Consider the following 24,596-nt stretch of genomic DNA (forward strand, 5'->3'; position numbering starts at 1 on the left):
TAAATAATTATTTTAATTTCTCTATTGCTGCGTTGAATATTTCATTCCAGCTAAGCGTTAACCACAAGCAGGGTGCTACATTTTATGGTGCCTGCGACTCGGATAAGTGGTCTGCTGGAACGCAGCCCCTTCGCCCTACTGGGCAGGGTACAAGAGAGAGGACCACTCACTGCCTACCCAGCGCGCACTGGTAAATTTTTCCAGGGGGAACGCAGAAGTCTCATCTGTCTGATACCCTGCTCACTGGCGGCGACGGACCGGGGGGAAACGGAACCAACCAAGGGTAAGTGCACAAAGGGATTTTTGGCCCTCCAATTAATTGGGAGGAAGAGAAGTCTTGATCAAACTTCTGCGTCTCAGTAAGTGGGAACTGAGTACGCTAGGTGGTTGGATACATCAGATGGTGGTCTGGTGGGGGAAAAGGGAAGAATGGGAGGTAGCGTGTGGTGAAGTATCTAGCGCATTGTATGTGTGAGAAAGTACAGAGCAATCTGTAGCTGACCTGAGTGTGGAGTGGGTAGTACTTCGGTTCTCAGTAAGGCGACTTCACTGAGCAAGGAAACTCACGAAGTGTGTGTGTGAGTGACTGAGTGGATACTTCACAGGGCCATACAATGGGAGTTGGGGGTTCAAAGGGGGGAAATACACCTCTTGAATGCATGTTAAGTAATTTTAAGAAAGCCTTCTCAGGGGCATATGGAGTCAAAATGACGCCAGAGCGCCTGAGAACGTTATGTGAATTAGAGTGGCCGAAGCAAAATACTGAATGGCCATCTCAAGGAACCTTTGATATAAATTTAGTAAGCAAACTTTGGTCTGACATCGCCAAAGAAACTGGAGGATGCCCAGAACAATTTTCATATATAGATTCTTGGCTGAGCACATTAAATAAAAATCCTCCATGGATAAGGGAATGCAAAGTCCAACGATGCAAATTATTGGCTGTAAAAGCCGAAGCTAGGAAAGGAATCTTGCCAAATAAACTCAAACCCATTTTTGAGGGACCAGAGGAAGAGCTGCTTCCACCTCCACCCTATGCTCCACATCGAAGGGAGCCTAATCCAAACACTCCACCAGTTGTAACCCCAAGGCAAGAAAGTGGAATGAATAATGGGGCTGGAGCCACAGAACTTGATTCCTTGATAGATTATGATAAATATCTTCAGGAGGCATTGGAGGCCTATAATAAAGCCCAAGCAGAAGTGGTTATTCCATCTGTGAGTCCCAGTAGAACTCCATCTACAGTCTCTTTTAGTGGAACAACTGATTGCCTACCCCAAACTCCTGTACATCCAAGTCCTAGAGAATTATTACAGAAGTTACAGGGAGACCTTAATCGGTCAGCAAGCAATACAGCCAGGCGTATAAAGCTGCTAAAAGAACGCCTTGGGACAAATACCATCCCCTATGATTTGAGGCCCCTAGAGCAAAGCGAAGAGAAAGATTACGTACTAGCCCCTCTCAGAAGAGTATTTGATGCACTTGAGGAGCCTGTGCTGGTTAACGGGCAACCCGGACGACGGCCACCTCGAACTTCGACCCTTCAGTACATTCCATTCACAACTACGGATCTGATGAATTGGAAAACACACACCCCATCTTTCGCAGAAAAACCTCAGGCTATGATGGACTTGGTGACTTCAATAATAAATACTCATAGTCCTACTTGGACAGATTGCCGCCAGCTCCTGAATACTCTGTTCACCACTGAGGAAAGGAGAGACATAATTGAAAAGGCACAGATATATTTGCGTGAGCAGGCCAGAGTGGGAAATGTTTTTAATATTGACCATCATCTCCAAGACAACTTTCCCTTGGAAGATCCTAATTGGGATCCAAACAATGCAATTCATCTGGCCAGGCTTACCACCTACCGCCAGACGCTTGTGCAAGGTATTCGCAGGGCATGCCAGAAGCCCACTAATATGTCTAAAGTCTCAGAAGTAGAACAGAAATCAAATGAGAGTCCAGGAGACTTTTTAGAGAGGCTGCAAGAAGCCTATCGTATATGGACTCCTTTTGATCCTGAAGCCCCTGAAAACAGCAGAATGATTACTGCTACATTTGTGGCCCAGTGCGCTTCTGACATTCGTAAGAAAATTCAGAAATCAGAAGGATGGGAAGGGATGCTGATGAGCCAAATTATGGCCATTGCACGCCGAGTTTATCGGAATAGGGATGAGGCTGAGAAGCAAGAGAAGAAGAAGTGGCAGAAGGAAAAGATGGTAATGCTAGCCACAGCAGTGAAGCAAGACTACCGCCCCTTAAATGGAGGAAGAGGGCGGGGAAGGAATCCACCACTGGGAAGGAATCAATGTGCAAATTGCAAGAAGGAGGGTCATTGGAAGCGGGAGTGTCCTGAACCCCTGAGGTTGGAAGAAGTACGCCCAGGCCCAGGCCCAGGCCCAGGCTCCGGCCCAAGAAACCAGGGACGGGGACGGGGAATGATCCGAGATGGAAGATATCAGAGACCTGGAGAAGGACGGAGTAGGGACAATGTCATTGGACTGGCAGAGGAGGATTTTACCCAAGACTAGGAACGACCGGACTCCATAAAGTTAGGCTTCCAGGAGCCCACGGTCACGATTCAATTAGGGAGCCATTTAATAGACTTTATGATTGATACTGGGGCTGAATACTCAGTACTCCCAGAACTATTGCAGAAAAAGGCATCCAAAAGTGTAGTCATTAAAAGTGCCACTGGTCAGTCAGCTAAGAGGTCTTTCCTCCAACCTTTGGAATGCCAGATTGGGGGACATCGTTTAACCCATCAGTTTTTGTATATACCTGAGTGTCCAATACCTCTCTTAGGTAGAGATATGCTGTCCAAATTGCAGGCCCAAATCACCTTCACTCCTCGAGGTCCAGAAATGAAACTGCCATCAAAGGCAGCAGGAATAATTTCCCTCTCAGTACCTAAGGAACAATCATGGCGCCTAATGTCAGCCCTGCAAGTCCAACCCACATTGGATACAGAGTTAAACAAGCTCCTCCGAACCCTACAGGTGCCACCAGGAGTATGGGCCGAAAATAGCCCCCCAGGAATGGCTAAGAATATAGCTCCAATTGTAGTAACCTTAAAACCTATGGCTACCCCTGTATCTGTAAAGCAATATCCTTTACCCCGGCGAGCAGCAGAGGGCATCCAGAAACATTTGGACCGCCTATTAAAATATGGTCTGCTTAAACCCTGCCAATCAGAATGGAACACACCCCTTTTGCCTGTTCGAAAACCTGGGACAGATGAATACAGGCCAGTGCAGGACTTGAGGCTCGTAAACCAGGCTATCGAGACCTTGCACCCAAATGTACCAAACCCATATACCTTGCTGAGTTTGATCCCACCAGAAGCAACATTTTTTACTGTATTGGACTTGAAAGATGCATTCTTCTGTTGCCGGCTGGCACCACAGAGCCAACCTATATTTGCCTTCCAGTGGGAAGACCCTTTGACAGGAACAAAAGGCCAGCTAACCTGGACGAGATTGCCCCAGGGATTCAAAAATTCCCCAACTTTATTTGGCACTGCCTTGGCGAAGGATCTAACAAGTTACCCCTCAATACCTGGAGAAAAGGTGGTTCTGCAATATGTAGATGACCTTATACTAGCAGCAAAGGATTTTGATACCTGTAAAGAAGGTACAGAGGAACTGCTCCACTTGCTCTGGCAAGCTGGCTATCGAGTTTCCCAGAAAAAGGCACAGTTATGTTTAGAAAAGGTCAAATATTTGGGCTTTGACATCTCACACCAACAACGAGCATTGAGACCAGAGAGGAAAGAAGCTATTTGCCTTATCAAGGAACCTACCACAAGGAAACAACTTAGAGGATTCCTGGGAACAGCAGGGTTTTGTAGACTATGGATACCTGATTTCAGCAGTTTGGCCAAGCCCTTACATGAAAGCACTCGAGGTGCAGAAAAGGACCCATTCGTATGGGGACCTGAGCAGCAACAAGCCTTTTTAGTTATCAAACAACGACTTATGGAGGCCCCAGCCCTTGGACTGCCTAATTCGGAAAAACCCTTTCAGCTGTATGTACATGAACAGAATGGGATTGCAGCGGCAGTCCTGACCCAGAGATTAGGAAGTTGGAACCGTCCAGTAGCTTATTTGTCAAAACAATTGGACTCAGTAGCAAAAGGATGGCCTCCATGCCTAAGGGCAGTAGCGGCCACTGCAAGCCTTGTCAAAGAAGCTGATAAATTTACCTTTGGCCAGACGATGTACGTGAATGTACCTCATGCTGTTCTGACACTCATGGAATATAAGGGTAGTTATTGGCTAACGAACCCAAGGATGGCTAGGTACCAAGGCCTATTGTGTGAAAATCCCAGGATTCATCTACGAGTAGTGAATATGCTCAATCCAGCGACTTTGCTGCCCCTACCAGAGGTAGATGATGAAGAATCACATGATTGTCTCCAAATAATGGATGAAGTTTATTCCAGTAGACCTGATCTGAAAGATGAACCATTGAAAAATCCAGATGTTGTATATTATACTGATGGTAGCAGTTACCTGCATGAAGGTGCCAGACGAGCAGGATATGCTGTGGTCACCAATGAGGAAGTTGTGGAAGCTGAAGCTTTGCCTGCTGGCACCTCGGCACAAAAAGCTGAACTTATAGGTTTAACAAGAGCTCTGCAATTGGCAGCCGGATGTAAGGCAAACATCTATACTGATTCTAAATATGCCTTCTTAACCCTGCATGCACATGGTGCTCTATGGAAAGAAAGAGGTCTAATAGGAGCCCACGGGAAGGCCTTGAAATATGGACCTGAAGTAGAAATCCTGTTGGAGGCAGTATGGGCTCCAGAACAGATTGCTGTAATGCACTGCAAAGGTCATGGACGAGGAAGGGATCCAATAACCAGAGGAAATCATGCTGCTGACAGAGCAGCCCGAGAGGCAGCCCAAAAGCCTGTGGAAGGATTTATAGCAGCCCTCATACCAGAGGTAGTTCCAGAAGAAGTTAAACCTCACTATACCCCAGAAGAGAGGAAGTGGGCTGAACAGGAAGGAGCGGTTGTGAAGGACGGCTGGATGATCCTGCCAGACAATAGGATTTATGTACCTCATCACCTAGCAGGCACAATTGTAAGAAATTATCATGAATCTACTCACCTTGGCGGTACTGCAACCAGAGAGAGTCTCAGTCGGAAGTTGTATATTATTAATCTATCACAATTAGCAACTTGCATTTCACAGAAATGTGTTCTTTGTGCTAAAAACAATCCCAGGCAGGGACCGGTACAACCTCCTGGAATCCAACATGTGGGATATGTCCCCATGGAAAGCCTAATTGTGGACTTCACAGAGCTGGTCCCTTCTAAGGGATTCAAGTACCTCCTTGTGTTTGTGGATACTCTTACCGGATGGGTTGAAGCTTTTCCCACCCGAACTGAAAAGGCACGAGAGGTAACTAAGAGACTCCTCACTGAATTGATCCCGAGATTTGGGTTACCTAGATGCATTGGAAGTGACAATGGGCCAGCGTTCATTGATCAAGTAGTACAAGAAGTATGTCGAGTCCTACAAGTGAAATGGAGACTGCATGCAGCATATAGGCCTCAGAGTTCAGGGAAAACTGAAAGAATGAATCGGACTTTGAAAACCCAATTGGCAAAATTAACCCAGGAAACGGGATTGGGATGGGTAGATGTGTTACCCATAACACTGTTTCGTGTTCGGTGTGCACCCACAAAAAGACTTAAGTTGTCACCTTTTGAGCTCCTGTATGGGAGACCGCCCTCCTTTGTTCAGGATATTTCAGTTGACCTTAAACAAATAGGAGACCATGTGACACAGGGACAAGTGCAATCTCTCTCCCGTGTTTTTGTTTCTCTTAACAGGTGGGCCCTCGAGCGCACGCCGTGCAGCATTGCCGAGCCGATTCATCAGTTCCAGGCTGGCGATAGCGTATGGGTGAAAGAGTGGAAACGTGATCCACTTGCACCTAAGTGGCGTGGACCTTACACCGTCTTGCTCTCTACTCCAACAGCGGTGAAGGTAGCTGAGGTGACCCCCTGGATTCATCACTCCCGTTTGAAGAAGTCCGAAGGCAGTTGGACGTGCAAAGGTGACCCCTCTAATCCTCTTAAACTGACTCTCTCAAAAAACCCCTGTATCTAGCCCTACCGGGAACGGGCTAGGTCACGGGCAACATTAGACGACCGGCCTGCTGCAGCCACAACCTGGAAGCTGGCTGACCTGCGCACGCCTGAAGCTTGAGGAGCATCTGAACCAGCGATTGTGAAAGGAAAGATTCTCTTATACAATTGATTGACTGCCCCCCCCTTGTGGAACAATTATCAGAGATATTACTCATTGGGGATCCTCGGGATATATGTTTTGGTCTTGGTGGTTCCCCATTCCTGTCACTGGGGGAATTATATTGGGACTAATATTTATTTGCTATCACTATAAGGTAATCTTTTGTGGAAGGAATGCATATGCTAGACATCAACATGATTCTATTATTAATCCTGATCCCTTGGGAAGGGGAAGGGTCCTTGAATCTGGCCAAATTGACTAAATATGGATTCCACCATGACCACAATATGTGGGTAGGTTTAGCTGAAATGGTAGCCAATGTTGCAAATAGGACCAATTGCCTTGTTTGCTCTCTCGGGCCAGATGATTCAGAGGGAGGTATGCCCTTATTACCGATACCATTAGATGCCATTGGTATGGTAAGCGAAATACCACACCAAACAGAAGTACAGAATTTCCCCGGATGGAACTCAACTAAACCATTACGAGTTATACCTGTACAAGGGGAATTCTGTGTACATAAATCATCAGATGCAGCTGATTCTACCATGATAGGCTCTTCTCATTGTCACTATACTTGGGATAATATTAAGAATACCTGGGCACACGATACTACCTATCGAACTCGGGATGCCTTGCCCTGTGCACCTCCTTTTATTCATGCATGGAAAGTGGTATGGAACATAACTGTGACAGAAAAAGGCAATCTAACATACTGCACTGTGAACTCTCTACCTCTTTTGCTATTTCGCCTTCTGTACTCCACGTACCAAAGACCTCAGACACGATGGTTGTGGTGGATATGTGGAGAATGGGCATACAAGAAACTCCCCTCCAAATGGAGTGGGACTTGTTTTCTGGGATGGGTATTGCCACCAATGTGGATTATGCCCACTAATTTGGCCAAGCGAACACGAAGAAACGCTGATATTTCTCATATAGCAGGAGGAAGTACCCAAAGTTGGAGCGGTACTGATGATTGGCCACCAGAGCGCATTATAGCCTATTATGATCCTGCCTCCTGGAATCCTGGTGAGCTCATACAAGGGGCACGGGATCCTATTTATAATCTAAACAGAATAATTCGATTGCAAGCAGTAGTGGAACTTGTAACCAATGCAACGGCCCGGAGTTTGAGACTTATTGCACAACAGTTGGATGAAAGTAGAGCCGCCATTTTGCAGCTGAAAATGGGAATGGATTATGTACTTGCCAAGCAGGGAGGCCTATGTGGAGTCTTGAACTTGACAGGGAATGCCTGTTGCTTTAACATTTCAGATAATGGTGAGGCAATCCGTGTGTTGGCCACAAAGATGGAGAATATAGCACATGTCCCAGTACAAACATGGGAAGGATGGGATATGGGATGGCTCACCAATTGGTTACCTAATGTCACAGGACTCAAAGGGATACTATTGTCTTGCTTGTTTTTCTTGACAGTAGTGGTAATCGTTTTATGTATGATGCCATGTATCATTTCATGTTTTAGAAGTACAATTAGCAAGATGGTTTCAAATGAAACTCTACCTCATATCATGGCCCTATACAGAGCTTTACCTCAGGAATATGATGAAGGTCAAGCTATCAAGGACACTTGGGACGAAGGTCCTTGAGCTTGAAAGGGGGGAATGAGGCATCAGGCATAAGCCTGCATTTTATTAATGTTTGATCAGGACTTGTATATTAAAGAGAGAGCTCAGATTTTCAAAAGTTTCAAGCCAGAAGACCAGCAGTTTACAACCTTGGTAATGTTTATTCTTCTAGACAAGGGCCCCTTTGATTTATAGCAGAAAACAATTCTCAAAGTCGTAAAAGCTGAAATTACAGGACACTGACCCTACATGTTATAGAAGATAAAAAAGGCAGAGATAAACATAATTAGGAATGGGCAAATAGTAAAATGATACCATGGGCCTCTCTTAAACCTTGAGCTGTATTTTCTAAGGCCAGAGGCAAATGGGGAGAAGCATCTAGCTGACAGAGAAAGAGAGGCTTTTTTTGGGAAGTCTTTTAAAACTGAGAGAAAAGGCAACTGGCTTGGCTGGGGAAAAAGAAGCTTCTTCCTATTTTATTTTGAGGCTGGAAAGGAGGGTGAAAGGGGGAGGTGTAAACTAAAGAGCCTTCTTTAAAAACTGTTTTTTTACTGAGTTCCTTCCTTTCTACTTTGAGAAGCTTTATTCTTTTAAAAGGTTACCTATGATAATGTATGAAATATATTAGCTTAAATATATTGGCTTAAATGTAACTATGCAAAGGATTTAGAAAGTAACAAATTTAGATGTTAGATTCTTATTTCATAGAATCATAGAGTCCTAGAGTTCGAATAGACCACAGGGGCCATTGAGCCCAGCCTCTTGCCAGACAAGAAGACGCCATCAAATGCTGTCCTGATATATTAGCTGTCAGACATTTGTTTAGAAACCTTCAAATGAAGTAGATCTTTCAATGTTGATGTGAAACTCAAGATCCTTGACATATGTTTAAGATAAAAATTTAAGATTAACCATTTGTTTTAGAGGGCAAGAGGTGAGCTGGTAATTAAGATTCCTTGTTGAGACACATGTAAGATATATTACTACTTATTTGTCATTTATAGATGTAACAATATATAGCTGTTTGTGTTCCATATAAGGACAGGAGGATGTGGGTGTATCTTTTAGGATTGGGTATAGCAATCAGCCAATAGGAAATCCAACTAGGCTGATTGGACAGAGGCAGCCACAGGAGGAGCAAAGGGGGCTGGATTAAGGGAATATAAGGGCTGGCCATAATGGCAGGAGGCAGGCCAGAGCTTGGTAACCATATACCACTGTGCCTCTCATTTATTTGTCTGACAAATAAATAATTATTTTAATTTCTCTATTGCTGCGTTGAATATTTCATTCCAGCTAAGCGTTAACCACAAGCAGGGTGCTACAAGAACTCACTCTGCAGTCCCCTGCACAGCTTCCATTCATTTCAGTGGGAGTTGTCCAGGGGGAATTCTGACTGTGCACCATTTGTTCTTCACATGACTAATGCGAACCTGCAGAAACAGAATTTCCATTTATATGAATTTTGGACCTCTAGAATCTTTAGGATTCTTTGGGCCATCCACTTGGTTTGTGTTTGTAATTTAGGGCTCGTGTACCTTTACACCATGCTTTCCAGGCAGAGGTCTAGACTTTCCAGGTCTGTGTTCGAGCGGTTTTTTTCCTCCTCCCAGTGCTTTCTCCAGCAAAACCAGCTTTTTACCACTGAATCAGAGCAAATGGTAATCCACAGAATACCCGATTGCTGGTTGCTCCAATTAAGCAGTAAAATACAAAGTTTTCCAGGGAAAGCACTGGGACAAAAAAAGAGAACTGCTCAGACAAGGACCTCAAAACCCCAGAACTTTCCCTAGAAAACATGGAGCAAAAAAATTGCTGTACATTTTATACTAGATGTTTGACAGCTCTTGATGTATTTCAATATAAAGAAATGTTTTTAACTGAGCATTATCAACCACCTTGGAGGCTTTTTGTTTGTTTAAGACATAAAGGAAGGATAGAAATGTATTTTAAAAGTTTCCCAAAATAGAGGACTTATCCAGTGGCTGGCTGCTTATATACTCTCATATATGCACTTCTGTCTACAGATATCAAGCACTTTTCAGTGTCACTTAACAAATCTTGACAGCTTTCCTTTCCCTTTCATCTTCCTGCTGTATAATTATACCACTTCATATGACAATAGTCTCAATTAACTAACAGCACAATCCTATACATGTCTGCTCAGAAGCAAGCCTAGATGAGTTCAATAAAACTCATTGAACGGTATTGAATGGAAGCCTAATTTGCTTAGTTTTACACATTTACATCATATATTTAAAACACTTGGCTTCCCCAAAGAATTATGGGAACTGTAGTTTGTTAAATGTGCTGGGAACTGTAGCTCTGAGTGGTAAACTAAAGTTCCCAGGATTCTTTGGGGGGAAGGCATATGCCTTAAATATGCTTTAAATACAGCTTTCCTGCCTTGCTCCTGCCCTGAAGAAAAATCAGTTTTTCTGAAGCAAGTATTTACATATGGAGGAGATATTCCACTTCTTCTCTCAGCAGCAGAGTTAAATTCCACACCTGCTGTGATTCCATTCATCCTCAGTGGACCCTGGCTGATACTATTTTTATGCTTAAAAGCCTGCACATAGGATGCAAAGACGCTGTACCTAATAGAGTGGCCACTTACGCATTGCCTCCAAAAAGGACAAAAGAAGATTTGCGTATGCTTACACACAGACATATTGAGATATAATTACTATAATTTAAATGAGGTGGGGGGAATCTCACCACAGTGGGAAGGACTGTCACCAGGTTACTATGCCAGCTCCACCGGCTGTCGGGGTGATAAATGGATAGGCAACTTCAAGGCTCTTTCTTCTTATTTGTCTTAATCTTTTAACGGGACTAAGACTGAACAGCCCTTAAGACAGAGGGCTGTGCTCTGTAAAGCGGGATACCTGGCTACCTTACTTTCTAAATTCTCTGTCATTTAGTAAGTCAGATCATTGGTCTGTCTAGCTCAGTACTGACTGCACTGCCTATAGACCAATGGCTCTCCCAGCTTCCAGGGAAGGGACATTCCCAGCCGTGGCTAGAGATGCCAGGAATTCAACCAAGGATGCTCTGCATGGAAGCAGATGCTCTGCCACTGAGCTACAGCCCTTCCCTAAGGCTGCTTTGCACTTAATGAGAGTTTCTATGAGGAGTACTGCTGAGTCCACCATTCACAGTAAACAGTCCCAGGAGATGCCAGCTATGTCGGAGCTGGTCATATTTGGCCATACTTCTTCATTTTAATGATAAGCTCCTAGGCTGGATACACTGAAAACCACAGTCCTTGAAAATAATATCTTTTCAGGCTCTCTTTTGGGAAGGACTCTGAGGACTCACTAGCTGCAGTGCTTGGCCATTATCCAATATAAAGTGGTTGTACCAATGTAGTTTCCCATTTGTTGCAAAGGACTAAGAGGAGCTTCAACTATACATTGAGTAAGGATCTACATTTGTCTCCAGGGGAGAGGGTGAAGCTTGTCTGCTATTTACTCCAAGCTTCCACAGGTCCCTTGTGCAGCTTACAGAAAGTTAAACTTACTGTAAGTAATTTAAAACAAAGACACTAAATCACTGTCTTTGTAAGACATTAAACTACTTGTCTTTAAAACAAAACAAAAAGCACATTAAAATACTGCAGTATAAATACAGTCAACGGGATGAAAAGCAAACAAACCAACAAACCCCAAACAATATAAAAGCAATTCACAGAAGGTTAAAGCACCTAGGGGTGGGGAACAGGGAGGTATTTTATTGGATCTGATATAATATCAGCCAGGTGAGCCTCTATGGAAATAGCATCCCGTTGGTGTCCCTCCACCAAGTAGGCCTTTCCCCACTGTAGCCTTTTGCTGAAACTCAGATGACAGCAAAGTCCTATAGAAGAAATTGGTTTATTATACTTAAATAAGCCACCCAGAGTGGCTGGGGGCAACCCCTCAGATGATCTTTGAACAATAATAAAACTATTATTAATTATTATAAATAGGAACATACAAAGTTAGCTTTTGCTGAATCAGACCATTGGTCCCTCTCATCTAATGTCCACAATGACTCTGTTTTGCCAGCTTGGTTTGACCTGAAACCATGTGGGCAAATGCCTGACACTCAGGTTCATACCAGAGAGAACAATATGTGGCATAACCTGATCAGACCCTCCAATGTCCCTATTTTCCAGGGACAGTCCTGGATTTTCAGAAGTTTCTGTAATAAAGTCCCAGTTTCTGATTTGATCCCAGAATTTCCCTTAGGATGTTCCTATTTTCACTGGAGAAGTGTTGAAGAGTGTTGAGTTATCTGACCCCCAAGCCATCTGAAGGCAGCCATGTATAGGGAAGTTGTTTAATGTTTAATATTTATTATTATTATTATTATTTGTTGGAAGATGCCCAGAGTGGCTGGAGCAACCCAGTCAGATTGGTGGGGGTATAAAGCAGAATATTATTCTTAGTATTCTTAGTATTATTATAGAATAAGACACCCTTATTTTCATCTAAGAAATGTTGGAGGGTATGCCTCATGTTTTAGGATATGTGAGCTCCAGGCTTGTCCAGAGACCAACATACTGATCACCTTGTGCATGTGCAATACCTACAATCTTGTTAGTTCATTTGCTTGACCAGTTCTATGTCTGTAACGCCCAAATATTATGTGTGGGGAGGAGAAAGAGGGAGAGCACAGCTCAATGTAGGCTTTAGCAACTTCTAGGTGGTATATATTGAATGAAGTAAAAAAAGAAAAGAACTGCCCTTCATCGCAGTCAGTTCCAGGACAATATGCATTTTTTTTAAATGCAGCACTTAAGAGCAATAGAAACAAATTAATAACCTGATGAATAAAAACAACAACAGCAACAGTACACTGGAAGACAATTGCTCACTGCTCTTACCAACACTTTAGCCGGTGATTTAGCTGTATACCACACACTTTTAACCTTCAGCAAATCTGTTTGGGAAAACAATTCAGCATAGGATCTGACTGTTATTTGATTTATTGATATCAAGAGGATCTTTGATGCAGGAACATCCTCAGATGTTTTTTAATGTTTGGTTCCAGATGCCATACAAAATAACTGTTCTAACGGGAATTGCATAAGTGACCTTAAAGCACCAAATGGCATCTAAATGTTTGGAAACTAAATGGCCTCCTTAGAGGCTTTAATATAATGTTTTCCATTGCAAGCATGATTTTTGGAAACAAGGAATCACTGAATCAAATAGGTCTATTTTCAATCCAAGCATCTGTCTAATGAGAGTTTCCAATAAGATTTACTGTTAAAAATAGGCAATAATGCACATGATAAAACTGCTTAATGCAGGATGGCATTGAAAGCTAACTTTTTTTTAAAAAAAGTTTGATTAAGAATATTCTGGTCACTTCTGTAATCTCATATGAAAACCTGCTAAGGTTATCCCACCCCCACCCACCCCGGTTTTATTTCACTTAATACCATTTCAATGTTCAGTGAACTTATTTGCATTGATCTTGCCTATTTCTTCCTGGTAACAAGATTTTGCTTTTTACTGTGTCAGTAGGCCAATTGTTAGCATTGGGACTTCTCTTCCTGCATTGCGTAAACTCTAACTACAGTAATACAATGGGTACTTCACCAATTTTCTCACAATTGTCAATTGAATTACAATTAATGTTAAACTTGCATATGCACAAACAAATATGAATTGTTTTGTTCATCGTCTCTTGGAAAAAATAACTGCTAGTGTTGGGGGATAGTAACATCTTTTTACAGATTAGATTTATTTATAAATATCAGAATGGTCTCCTCAAAGTCTTATAATAGGGTTGCCATATTTCAAACAGTGAAAATCCAGACAGAAAAGTTGTTGAGCTGCTTTTTTTTTTGGCCAAGGCAAAAACTACATTGCGTCCGGATTTTATGCTGGATATGTCCAGGAAATTCCAGACGTATGGCAACCCTATTTATTAAGTTTCTAAGCATTTCTAATAACATATTTCACAGGAGGTGTTTGAACATTGTTATCATCATTAATATATGCCAGGTAATTGAAAATGACTTGTTTGGCCTCTAATACACCTTATTTTTTGAGTTCATTTTTCAGAAATAGCTATGGACCAGATTTGACAATGGGATTTAAATTTCCCTGGTTGCACTGGTCAATGATCTGTGGCAGGCTATGGGCAGAGGAGAAGGCGGTTTCCTGGTTCTGCTGGATTTCTCAGCAGCTTTTGATACCATCGACCACGGTGTACTTCTGGAGCATATGTGGGGCTGTGAGTTGGGAACAGTGTTATGCAGTGATTCTGCTCCTTTCTCCTGGGCTACGTCCAGAAAGTAGTGTCAGGGGATAAGTGTTCAGAGCCCTGGGTACTCACTTGTGGAAAGCCTCAGGGCTCTTTCCTCTCCCCCAAGTATTTTAACATCTATATGAAACCGCTGGGAGAGATCATCAGGAGGTCTTGGCTGAGTGTTCATCAGCTCTACCTCTCATTTAAAACAGAACCAGTGAAGGTGGTGAAGGTCCTGTATGACATCACCACATAGCAGTCTCTTGGCAAAAAGCAGGCCTTGTTGATGGTCTCCCCCTACTCTGTAAGAGCACATGGCACCACAGCCTTGGCACCACAACCTTGCCATTCCTGCTGGATCCTACAGCAGGATCTTGATACAGTCACCTCAGTTTGGCTCATGGGCAGGGTGGCCATAGTCTAAGGAACTCCCATCTCCCAAAAAGATGTCACTGGGTGACACTCCCACCCTAAGTGCAAATACATACCTGTATGTTCTTTACACGGGGACGCGGGTGGTGCTGTGGGTAAAACCTCAGCGCCTAGGACTTGCCGATCGTATGGTCGGTGGTTCAAATCCCTGCGGCAGGGTGAGCGCCTGTCGTTCGGTCCCAGCTCCTGCCCACCTAGCAGTTTGAAAGCACCCTTAAGTGCAAGTAGATAAATAGGTACCGCTTTATAGCGGGAAGGTAAACGGCTTTTCCGTGTGCTGTGCTGGTGCAGGCTCGCCAGAGCAGCTTCGTCACACTGGCCACGTGACCCGGAAGTGTCTTCGGACAGCGTTGGCCCCTGGCCTCTTAAGCGAGATGAGTGCACAACCCCAGAGTCGGTCACGACTGGCCCGTACGGGTAGGGGTACCTTTACCTTTATGTTCTTTACAGAGCCAGCATTGGGAGGGGGGGCAGGTGATATCATCAGACTTGAGCTTTGCTGCCAGCTGTATATATTCCACTGGCCCAAAACTGTCTGCGTACCAAGATAACTTTAATCTTACAACTTTGATAGTTCATACTGAATTTTGAAAATGTTAGCAGTTTAAGGAATAGGATAAAAAAAAAACCTGGCAATATGCAAATGAGCTTTCTAAGTTGTGGAGAAAGAGAGACAGGCAGAATTTGTTGCTCATTTGGCTTGTGCACCAAACTGAAAATCTAATGTGTTTCCTTACAACAAACATTCCTGCTTTCCATGGCCAAACATCAGAAAATATGGGACAAGACTTGAAAGTAGTTGATTGTCCTAACAAAAGATTGGTCCCTGCTTGCTGGTGTAAGATTGCTTAAATGTTTGGGCTGTGTCTTTTGCCTCCCACCCTTTCCCTCCCCAAACCAGCAATACATCAAGCACTTTTAGCTTGTGGCAGCTCCTGTAGAGGCATGGCTTGGTCGTAATGGACATCATGACCTATAGTTGCATAGGTGGGACCAGACCTCAGGAGAAGAGCATATGCTTGATGTGCTGGTCCTAGTTAGGGAGGGGCTTTCAACACCCTATCAATCCTGCTGTTTTCTCACAGGCACCCCTGACTGGATGTGCTCCATCCCTCCATCAAATGATGCATCCCACCCAGTCTCATTCCAAGCATGACAATCTAGCAGTTCCCACTTGTCCATCAGTTAGCAATTCATCTATATTTATCTTTTACTGGCATTTTGGGTCTATCGTGGTCATTACTGCCACAGTTCTCACCCACGCAGAAAGTAAATATCGACTAATGTTCTGCCCATTTTTTCAGCTTAATAAAACAGAGGCTGTTTCTGTTCATGTGGGGCAGTGGAGATTTTAGTTGTTTTACCAAGGTCAGCTGTGTCACAGATCTACCATATTTCTACAGTAAAAGACAAAATAAGAAGCAAGGAAATATATAGACACCATGCCACCAAGATGAATGTTTAAATAGAGCTGGTGTGCCTGCAAACACTTACTTGAAACCTCTTGCCTTTTGAGAAGAACTGTAATGCTACAAGGTGCTATTTTTTCCCCTTATCAAGAGATAGGTGACAGCTAGAATAGAGAAGGTTCTTTGTTTTTCATAGGTAGCAGACATGTCACCCCATGCTGTGTAGCATCTCAAGTGTGCTAGAACAACTGAATAAACAGCCTGATAATGTGTCACAGCTGCCCTGGGGCAGCTTTGTCCTACAGAAACCTTTTTGCAAAACTTCTTGATGTTTCTTAGAAACCGAAGCAGGGGATTCTGAGCAGCATAATGCATTTCCCTCTATCTCCCCGCTATTTTTATTTTTATTTTAAGTTTTGAAACTAATTAGGAAGACCATACTATAGGCTTCAGCGGTCAACAGAAATGAGAAGGAAGAAATATTCTGACCCCAGGCTTGTGTCCTCCCTGTTTTTTTAGAGTGGGAAGTGAACTGGCACTTGGTAGAGATAGGAAAATAATCTGAAACAAGTTGCTTAACTCAAGGCTATCTACAGTAAGAGCTGGCTCACATACGCAAATGCCATGCCCTTTGATATTTCACAGATGAAAATGGGGGTGTTTCTGTGCATCAGAATGAGGCACTAGGGACAGAAACCAGCAAGTGGGCCCAGCGTTATGGCCTGGTAGACAAAGGCAGACCAGTACAATGTGCCTCAAGGATAAAGCAAAACTAAATCTACATGTAAGCAGATGGCTCCATATGCAAAGGCACTGAGGCACATCCTACACTACACGGGAAGTCAAAATACATATCACACACGCATACTGCATGTATACCAGGTGGAGGACTTTGGTTCCATTTTGCAGCTAAGGAACACTGAGACATAGCAATAACTGGCTAGCCAAATAATTTCACAGCCAGAATTCTTAAGAACACTGAAGAAATAAGAGGTAACAAGAGACAGACACACACACACAGAGAGAGAGAGAGAGAGAGAGAGAGAGAGAGAGAGATCTGTATTCTTATGGACAGAGCTTTGAAAAACATGGCAGTCCTGGGTGAAACTAGAGGATAAGAGTAGGCATTATATAGAGACATGTCCTAGCACTCCATAGATTCAGATCCACTGTGATTTCCTTGAACATGAGGACTCATCTTTGTATGTGACCATAACTATGTTGGAACATTTTGAAATGAGCACTCTGATATGAGGTTAGAGATCTGGTAAATATTTTTCATACCACCTGAAGTTTATTCTTGTCCGAAGTAAGGAGCACTTATGTTAATAGGAAAGGACACAGGAGAGCTGGTGTAGCTATACTCAAGGCCAAGCCAATGAGATTTTCATTCACCTTTTCCTTCCAGAGGTCGTAGCATCAGTACAGCAGCACACATGTCCCAACTCTGCCTTGCCACATGAATGTTTCTCTGGAACTGGCATATGCATGTCCACACCTAGGCCTGTATACTACGGATGAAAGTATCTGTCCATTTCAGTTCCTCACATGCTCTCATTTTTCAGTTCACCTCATTTCTGCATCAGCTTGCCTTTTTTTGTTTTTAAAGCAAGTCCATTAAAATGTGTGTACATTTTTCCTAACACACACAATTGGTACTTAAATTTGTGCAAGCAATTTTCCCCAAAACATTGAATTATTGTTCATTATTTTCACCACTTCACATTTGTGAGCATTTTCCTCTAATGTACATTTTTATATACATTTTAGCTTGGAGAATTGCGGTGCAAAATTCAGGGAAGAGTGGATTTTGAAGAATAGCTGCATTTTGACTCATACAATGGTTCAGGAAGTGCAAATTTGATAGGTTCACATTAAAATGCAAACTGAATGGATATCTCTTTTATTCCCTATGAAGCTATACAATTAATGGGACTGTGATTGTCCTAGATTGCACATAGTTCCCTTCTTGTGTGCAAGTTTTACACACATGGGAATGTCACAGATGTGCATGTGAACATGAGGACAGCAGGTAGCAGCTGCTGTGTTTTTGCTCCCATCTATGCACATTTGAGTGTGTATAAAGTTTTTATATGTAGAAACATTATGAAAGGCTACTACATTTCCTGAACACAGCTGTGACCTGGGTCATAGATTTGTCTCCTGTTCGGGAGATTCATCCCCAGAGAAACTACATGGAAGAACAATACCCATAAACCATTCCCATGCGTAGGTGCTCATATAATCCCTTTAAAAGGTCAATCAGTGAGTACAAAATGTGACATTTGGAACGGTTCTCATTTCTTTTCACTTTTCACTCTTCTGCATGAGAGATATTGGGTGGAGGGAAGAAAAGGAAAGGAGTTGAGATTTGGTAACACCATGGTTGTTGTCAGGCTCACTTAATTGAACTTGCCATTTGTCAGTCTCTGTTTCACTCTGGAAAGAGATGCATTCTCTCCATGGAATTTTCCTCATACCTCTTCTTTTAGCTGCAGAAATGTTGCCAATAAAAATGTGAAGAGTCTGCAAATGTCATGCTCAAAACCTATTGAGCTAATTCACCAATGAATATGAAAACAGTTTGAACTGGTGAACTCCAGTTAAAATCAATTGATTTATTTTAAAAGAAAGAATAGCTTTGATGGAAGCCATTCTGACAGTGGAAACAGAAAGCGATGGATAGGATTAGCAAACCGAACTGATTCATTTCATTATTACATTTTTTTTTAAAGAAAAAAAGCTTAGGGTCGATGACCTTTTTCTACCATGAGGAGGCTTGACACAGTGTTGTCTCATGGTAAAGATCTACTTATTGTTTCTGTATTTTATTCAGAGTGTATCAGCACAGCCAGTGCAAATTTATGTATCCTTCTGTGTTATATTTCTTTGGGGTGGATTATGATGCCTAGATTGTTAAATAACCAAGCTGCATAGAAAACTTGGACAATGCGGGGTTGTGTAGAACTTCCCCAAACAAATCTCTAGAAGAGAATGGATAACGTGAATGAAAAGGGAAAGGAAGACTGTTTTACATCTGTGCATCTGCCCTTCACATGAGGATGTAACATTTGAATGGGGCCTATGCATAAATTCAATGTACAGAGGTCCATTTTGAACAGCCAGTTTCCTAGATAAAATGTGAGGAGATGCCACGTGATCATAGCCTGCACACAGAGCTTTTTATGTGCATAGAACCTATTAAGTCTCATATACACAGTAGAGGTGTGCACAGGTCCCAAGATGTGCCTTGTATCTATGCTTTTTATTTTAATTCATCAATCCCTACTTACACACATATACTAATACAATCAATCTGTATACCCAAATAAGTATGTGAAAGAGATTGATGATTATAAGCTATACGTTTAAACATAGAAAGGACAGTGAGATCTTAAAGACCACTGAGCAGCAGATGGTGGGTGCTTATCTTTCAAGCCTTGAAGTATAAGTCTTCTTGCAGCCTTAAGGGCTCACAGTACAACTTTTGTTGTCCATTCATTAGCTCCCACATCACAGGAATATAAATTAAAAGTGTGATTCCTGAGTATTAATAGGGCTTTCAGATTTCATGTACAGTGGTACCTCGGGTTACAAACACCTCGGGTTACAAACACCTCGGGTTACAAACACTTCGGGTTACAGACTCTGCTAACCCAAAAGTAGTACCTCGAGTTAAGAACTTTACCTCAGGATGAGAACAGAAATTGCACGGCAGCGGTGTGGCGGCAGCAGGGGGCCCCATTAGCTAAAGTGGTACCTCAGGTTAAGAACGGTTTCAGGTTAAGAACGGACCTCCGGAATGAATTAAGTTTGTAACCAGAGGTACCACTCTACAGTATGCTGAAGTTCTCTGCTGAATTGTGGTCATTGTGACACAAGGTATCACAGAATGTGCATAAAGCAGGATAAAGTTAATACCTTCAGTATCCAATTTCTTGATCTCTTCCCAATGCTGCTATGTAGTAATTCTTGGTGTCTCCGCAGTGCCAGGATACATAAATAAAGACAGAGTCCTTTAGACTTTTTCATTAAATTTCTAGGGTAGTTTCTTGGGCTTGTTTGTTTATGTGGGGATCTTGACATTTCTTCCATTTTGTCTGGTTTTAAAATATAAACCTTTAATATAGCACATACAGATTACTGAAAAGGAGTTTGAAGTAATTTATAGCCTAGAATTTACAGTAGAAGCTGAAAGCATTCATCCTCCTACTCCCTGCCTAAACTGTCTCTTCTAAAATTTCATGATCTCTGTTCTTACCAAAGTGAAGTTTTGGCTCCTTCCATTTCCAGAAGTCTCCATAAATAAAGATAAAAGAAGTGTGATAAACACAGAATGAAAGATTTAATTTGCCAAGGATGTTGGCAAAGAAAAAGCCACCAGGAAGAGTGCTTTCAGTTTTTCATAGAAAGTCACCCATAGTACTTTTTACTTACTAAATAAATTTTGCTGATGGATGTTGGCGTCAGTGGATCCCAGGATGACTGAGCCTCTCCCCTGAATGCTCCATTTTCTAGATTCCCATAGCTTATCACCAGTGGGAATCCTGCTGGTGGTACTTCTGCCCACTCTCATGTTCAGCAGGTGGAACACAGAACTCAGTGCTGGAAGACTGTTGCCAGGATCACCCCCTAGCATAGTGATTTTGATTGCAGCCTCTCAACAACTGAGCTCAGTTGTGCAAAAAAACAAAAAGTGCTTAATCTGACTGCATTATATCTGATATATGGCTATTCCTATGAATGTGTACACATTCATGGCTGAAAGTGATCTATTGCTGAGAGGTTATTAAAGGGCTCTTCTGATAACTGAACAAGCAGGATGGAGGTGGTGGTGGTGGTGGGAAGTCAGAGCAGGTTTGCAGGCCTGACCCTTCACCAACTTGTGTATTCAGGCTACTGTGGGAATGGAGCATTGGCACATAGCAACTGTATGTGTGTAGGCCCTATACACATACCATCACAAACCCTTGCTAAAATAAGAGCTTACAGTTGCAGGGACAACTCTGCACATTTGCATTTTGTACCTCTTGTTGGCATCCATCTGTCCTGAGAGACAATGGAGTGCACCTCCAGGGGTGAAGTCCTAGATGGCCTACTTTCTCAGGTTGATGAGCCCCATCTGCCCCTCACTTCCCCCTATGGGGCATGCAGAAACTGCCTTCTTGACTGTTGGGCCCACAGTTGGTCTTGTCTGTGCAATCCACCAGAGCCTATTTTGCATGCAGGGGAAGTCCTCAAGTCACCAAGGGTTTGTGTCCCCTCGGCTACCCTCACCTGGTTTAGCCAGCCAGTTAAAGTCATGTCCCAGGGTGCGGCCGCTGTCACATACTGACAGCTTCTAGGAGCCACAGGTGAGAGCTGAGTGCAGGGTGGGGGCCAAAGGTGGACAAACTACCCCAGAAGGATCACATTGTGTCCTGCACCAGAAGTACTACCCCTCCCCTAAAACCCCAAACACCCCATTTGTACCTCTATAGGGTTTGATTCCTGTAGAGTGGATTTAACACGTCTGGATTTAAGTAGAGCCTACCACTGCAGTGTTGCTTCTCCCCACCATGTTTGTGTTCATTCTAGTCTACACTGCTGACTGATTGAAAAGTGCTACTCTCATTTCCCAAATGGACATTGTCTCCCCACTGTTTCTTTTGGTATTTATAATCCTGTTTTTACTGTGGTTTATTAATGCCTTTAAATAATCAAACCTTAAATCAGTGTGCTATGAATATATTATCAAACAGAAATGTGCATTTTTTTAATTAAAAAAACCAACCTAGAACACTATTAAGCCACTGAATTCTTTATTTTGGAAACCATTCAAGCTGTTATTCCAATCCACCGGTTGCAAAGTCATCCACTAATACCATGGCAAGCTTCTTAGCACTTTCTAACAGATCGCAGAAGGGTTTTTTTTGTTTGCTTCTAGTGTTGACAGCTGGGTGGAGGTTTATTACCCGAGGTACAGCTCCCATCTCCTTATATACCTTGTGTCATAGAGTCCAATCTAATTGGCAGCAATGCAATCTGTTTTAACACCTGGATTAGTGAGGGCCTTTGTCTCCCATTTATAACAGATTAGAGGATTTGTGTTTTTATAAACTGAGTACTGATCACAGGATGGCGAGAATTTTTGCTGTATAAACAAACGAAATGCGTTTTGCCGCCTTCCCCCTCTTACATCAAACATAATCAATTTTAGCTAACAGCTTTAGCGGCTTCTTTCCAGAAACTTTGCTGTTTCTTTTATGTATCCTTCAGGCTGGCAAAGTGCACTGGAGCATTTACAGAGAACTTGGTGCCAAACTGATGATTGATGTGGACCAGCGGAACAGTGTCTCAAAGACCTTACACATATGGACACTTTTTGTCAATACTTGGGGTGCTAGTGGTATAATACTGGTGCTGTTAATTCCTGCGCAGAACATGCACATGATTTGCCCCAGGGAATGCAATAATTATTCGCAGCAGTTATAACCTACTGCTAATACATAAGGAGCATTGCTAACTGTAGTGCATGAGAGAGCAGTTCCATGAATAAAAATCCTTGCATACTGAGAGAATAGTGCTATATTCACTGATGCTGACTCTTGTATGTTGTGGGCATGTCCATTTATCGGTGCTTCCCAATGTCATTTTGAGTGAGTAAGGTAACTTGGCAAGCCTGTACACACTTATCTGCATGGCTGATGCACCTTTGAACACAGTAGGACTAATTTTTGAGTAGACATGTGTTGTGCTTATTCTTCTGGGATCTTGGTGGGAAAAGAAGTGTGGGGAGGACATAGGTAGTTCAGGAGCTGAGTAAATGACACTAAAATTATATATTAAAAGAGCCCTGCTGGACCACACTCATCTAGATCCTGTTCTCAAAGTGGACAAGCAGATTTATTTAATTATAAAATTTATAAACCCCACTTGCGGGGTACGGCAATTTTCCAAATCACGTACAAATTCTCTCATATATATATGGCTTGACTAAAATACACAAACCAATTAGAAACAAACAAACAAAAGCATTAAATCCATCATAATAAAGAAAGATAAAACCAATAAAACTTTTAAAACATAAGAACATAAGAAGAACCTGGTCAATCAGACCATCTAGTCCAGCATCCTGTAAACACGGAGGCCACCCAAACACTCAAGCAGCACCTGACCACAAGAGCACTCTCCCTTCCTGTGTTTTCCAGCTATTTTGAAGCACTACTCCCTTCAACATAGCTAGCGTGGCTCATATCCCTTGATAGCCTTATCCAAACATGAATTTGTCCAAGTTGGTGGCTATCATTACATCTTGTAGGAACAAATTCCATAGTTTAATTGATCACTGTGTGGAGAAATATGTCCTCTTGTTTGCCCTAAATCTTTCAACATTTGGATTGACTGGATATCCCTGAGTTTCAATAATAAGAAGAGAGGGAGAAAATGTCTCCCTTAATGAAATCAGCCCTGAGTGCTCACTGGAAGGACAGATCCTGAAGCTGAGGCTCCAATACTTTGGCCACCTCATGAGAAGAGAAGACTCCCAGTGTGGTGTAGTGGTTAAGAGCGGTAGTCACATAATCTGGGAAACCGGGTTCGTGTCTCCGCTCCTCCACATGCAGCTGCTGGGTGACCTTGGGCCAGTCACACTTCTCTGAAGTCTCTCAGCCCCACTCACCTCACAGAGTGTTTGTTGTGGGGGAGGAAGGGAAAGGAGAATGTTAGCCGCTTTGAGACTCCTGAAGGGGAGTGAAAGGCGGGATATCAATTCCAAACTCTTCTTCTTCTTCTTCCCTGGAAAAGACCCTGATGTTGGGAAAGATTGAGGGCACAAGGAGAAGGGGATGACAGAGGACGAGATGGTTGGACAGTGTTCTCAAAGCTACCAGCATGAGTTTGACCAAACTGCGGGAGGCAGTGGAAGACAGGAGTGCCTGGCGTGCTCTGGTCCATGGGGTCACGAAGAGTCTGACACGACTAAACAACAATCCACTTTCTCCATTTGGATTTGAAGATAAGTGAAAAGTGAAGAGTGAGGGTGTACCCTGTGAGGACACCAGTGACCTGGCGGGGCCCTGTCCAGTGTCCTAGTATATGTCTGGGTCCTTGCTCTGTTGAGCAAAGGGTGGCTTAGACCTGCTATTCAAATTTCCTAAAATGCTCTGAAGTACTATAATTCTAGGGCATTTGGGGAAATTAACATGACAGATCCTGCTTTTTTTTAAAAAAAGAAATTCCCATAATGCCCCAGAGCAGTTCCACATTACACAAAAGAGGAGCTATGTCACTCAGTGGCAGCCCAATGCTTTGATGCAGAAGATCCCAGGTTCAATGCCTGGCATCTCCAGGTAGCATTGGGAAAGATTCCAGTCTAAAACCCCAGAGAAAATGCTAAGCTAGATGGACCCAATGACCTAACCACCAGGTAAGCTCACTAGAGCTAAGGGGCAGAAGTAGGGACAGGGGGAAGAGGCCCACAACAGCATCTTGTGCAAAAGGTCTCCTCAAACCTTGATCATGCCCTCTGTTCAGTTAGACAGCATGGAAGCCAGAAGAAATCAAGAAATAAGAACTGTACAGATTCAGCTCCACTTCTATTTTCTAAGCTTATTCAAAATAACTTTCACTTTTTCATGTTTCTTTTGAATACTGCCATGACA

At 42.9% G+C, this 24,596-nt stretch overlaps 1 protein-coding gene across 4 annotated transcripts in view; it reads left to right on the top strand.

The window, feature by feature from the left end:
- DAB1 (DAB adaptor protein 1) overlaps window positions 1-24,596 on the top strand; it is a 586,419-nt gene that overhangs the window by 78,298 nt on the left and 483,525 nt on the right. The window lies entirely within an intron of this gene.

The sequence above is a fragment of the Podarcis vaucheri genome (genome assembly GCF_965113315.1).
Source record: "Podarcis vaucheri genome assembly, chromosome: 6".
NCBI classification, from domain to species: Eukaryota; Metazoa; Chordata; class Lepidosauria; order Squamata; family Lacertidae; genus Podarcis; species Podarcis vaucheri.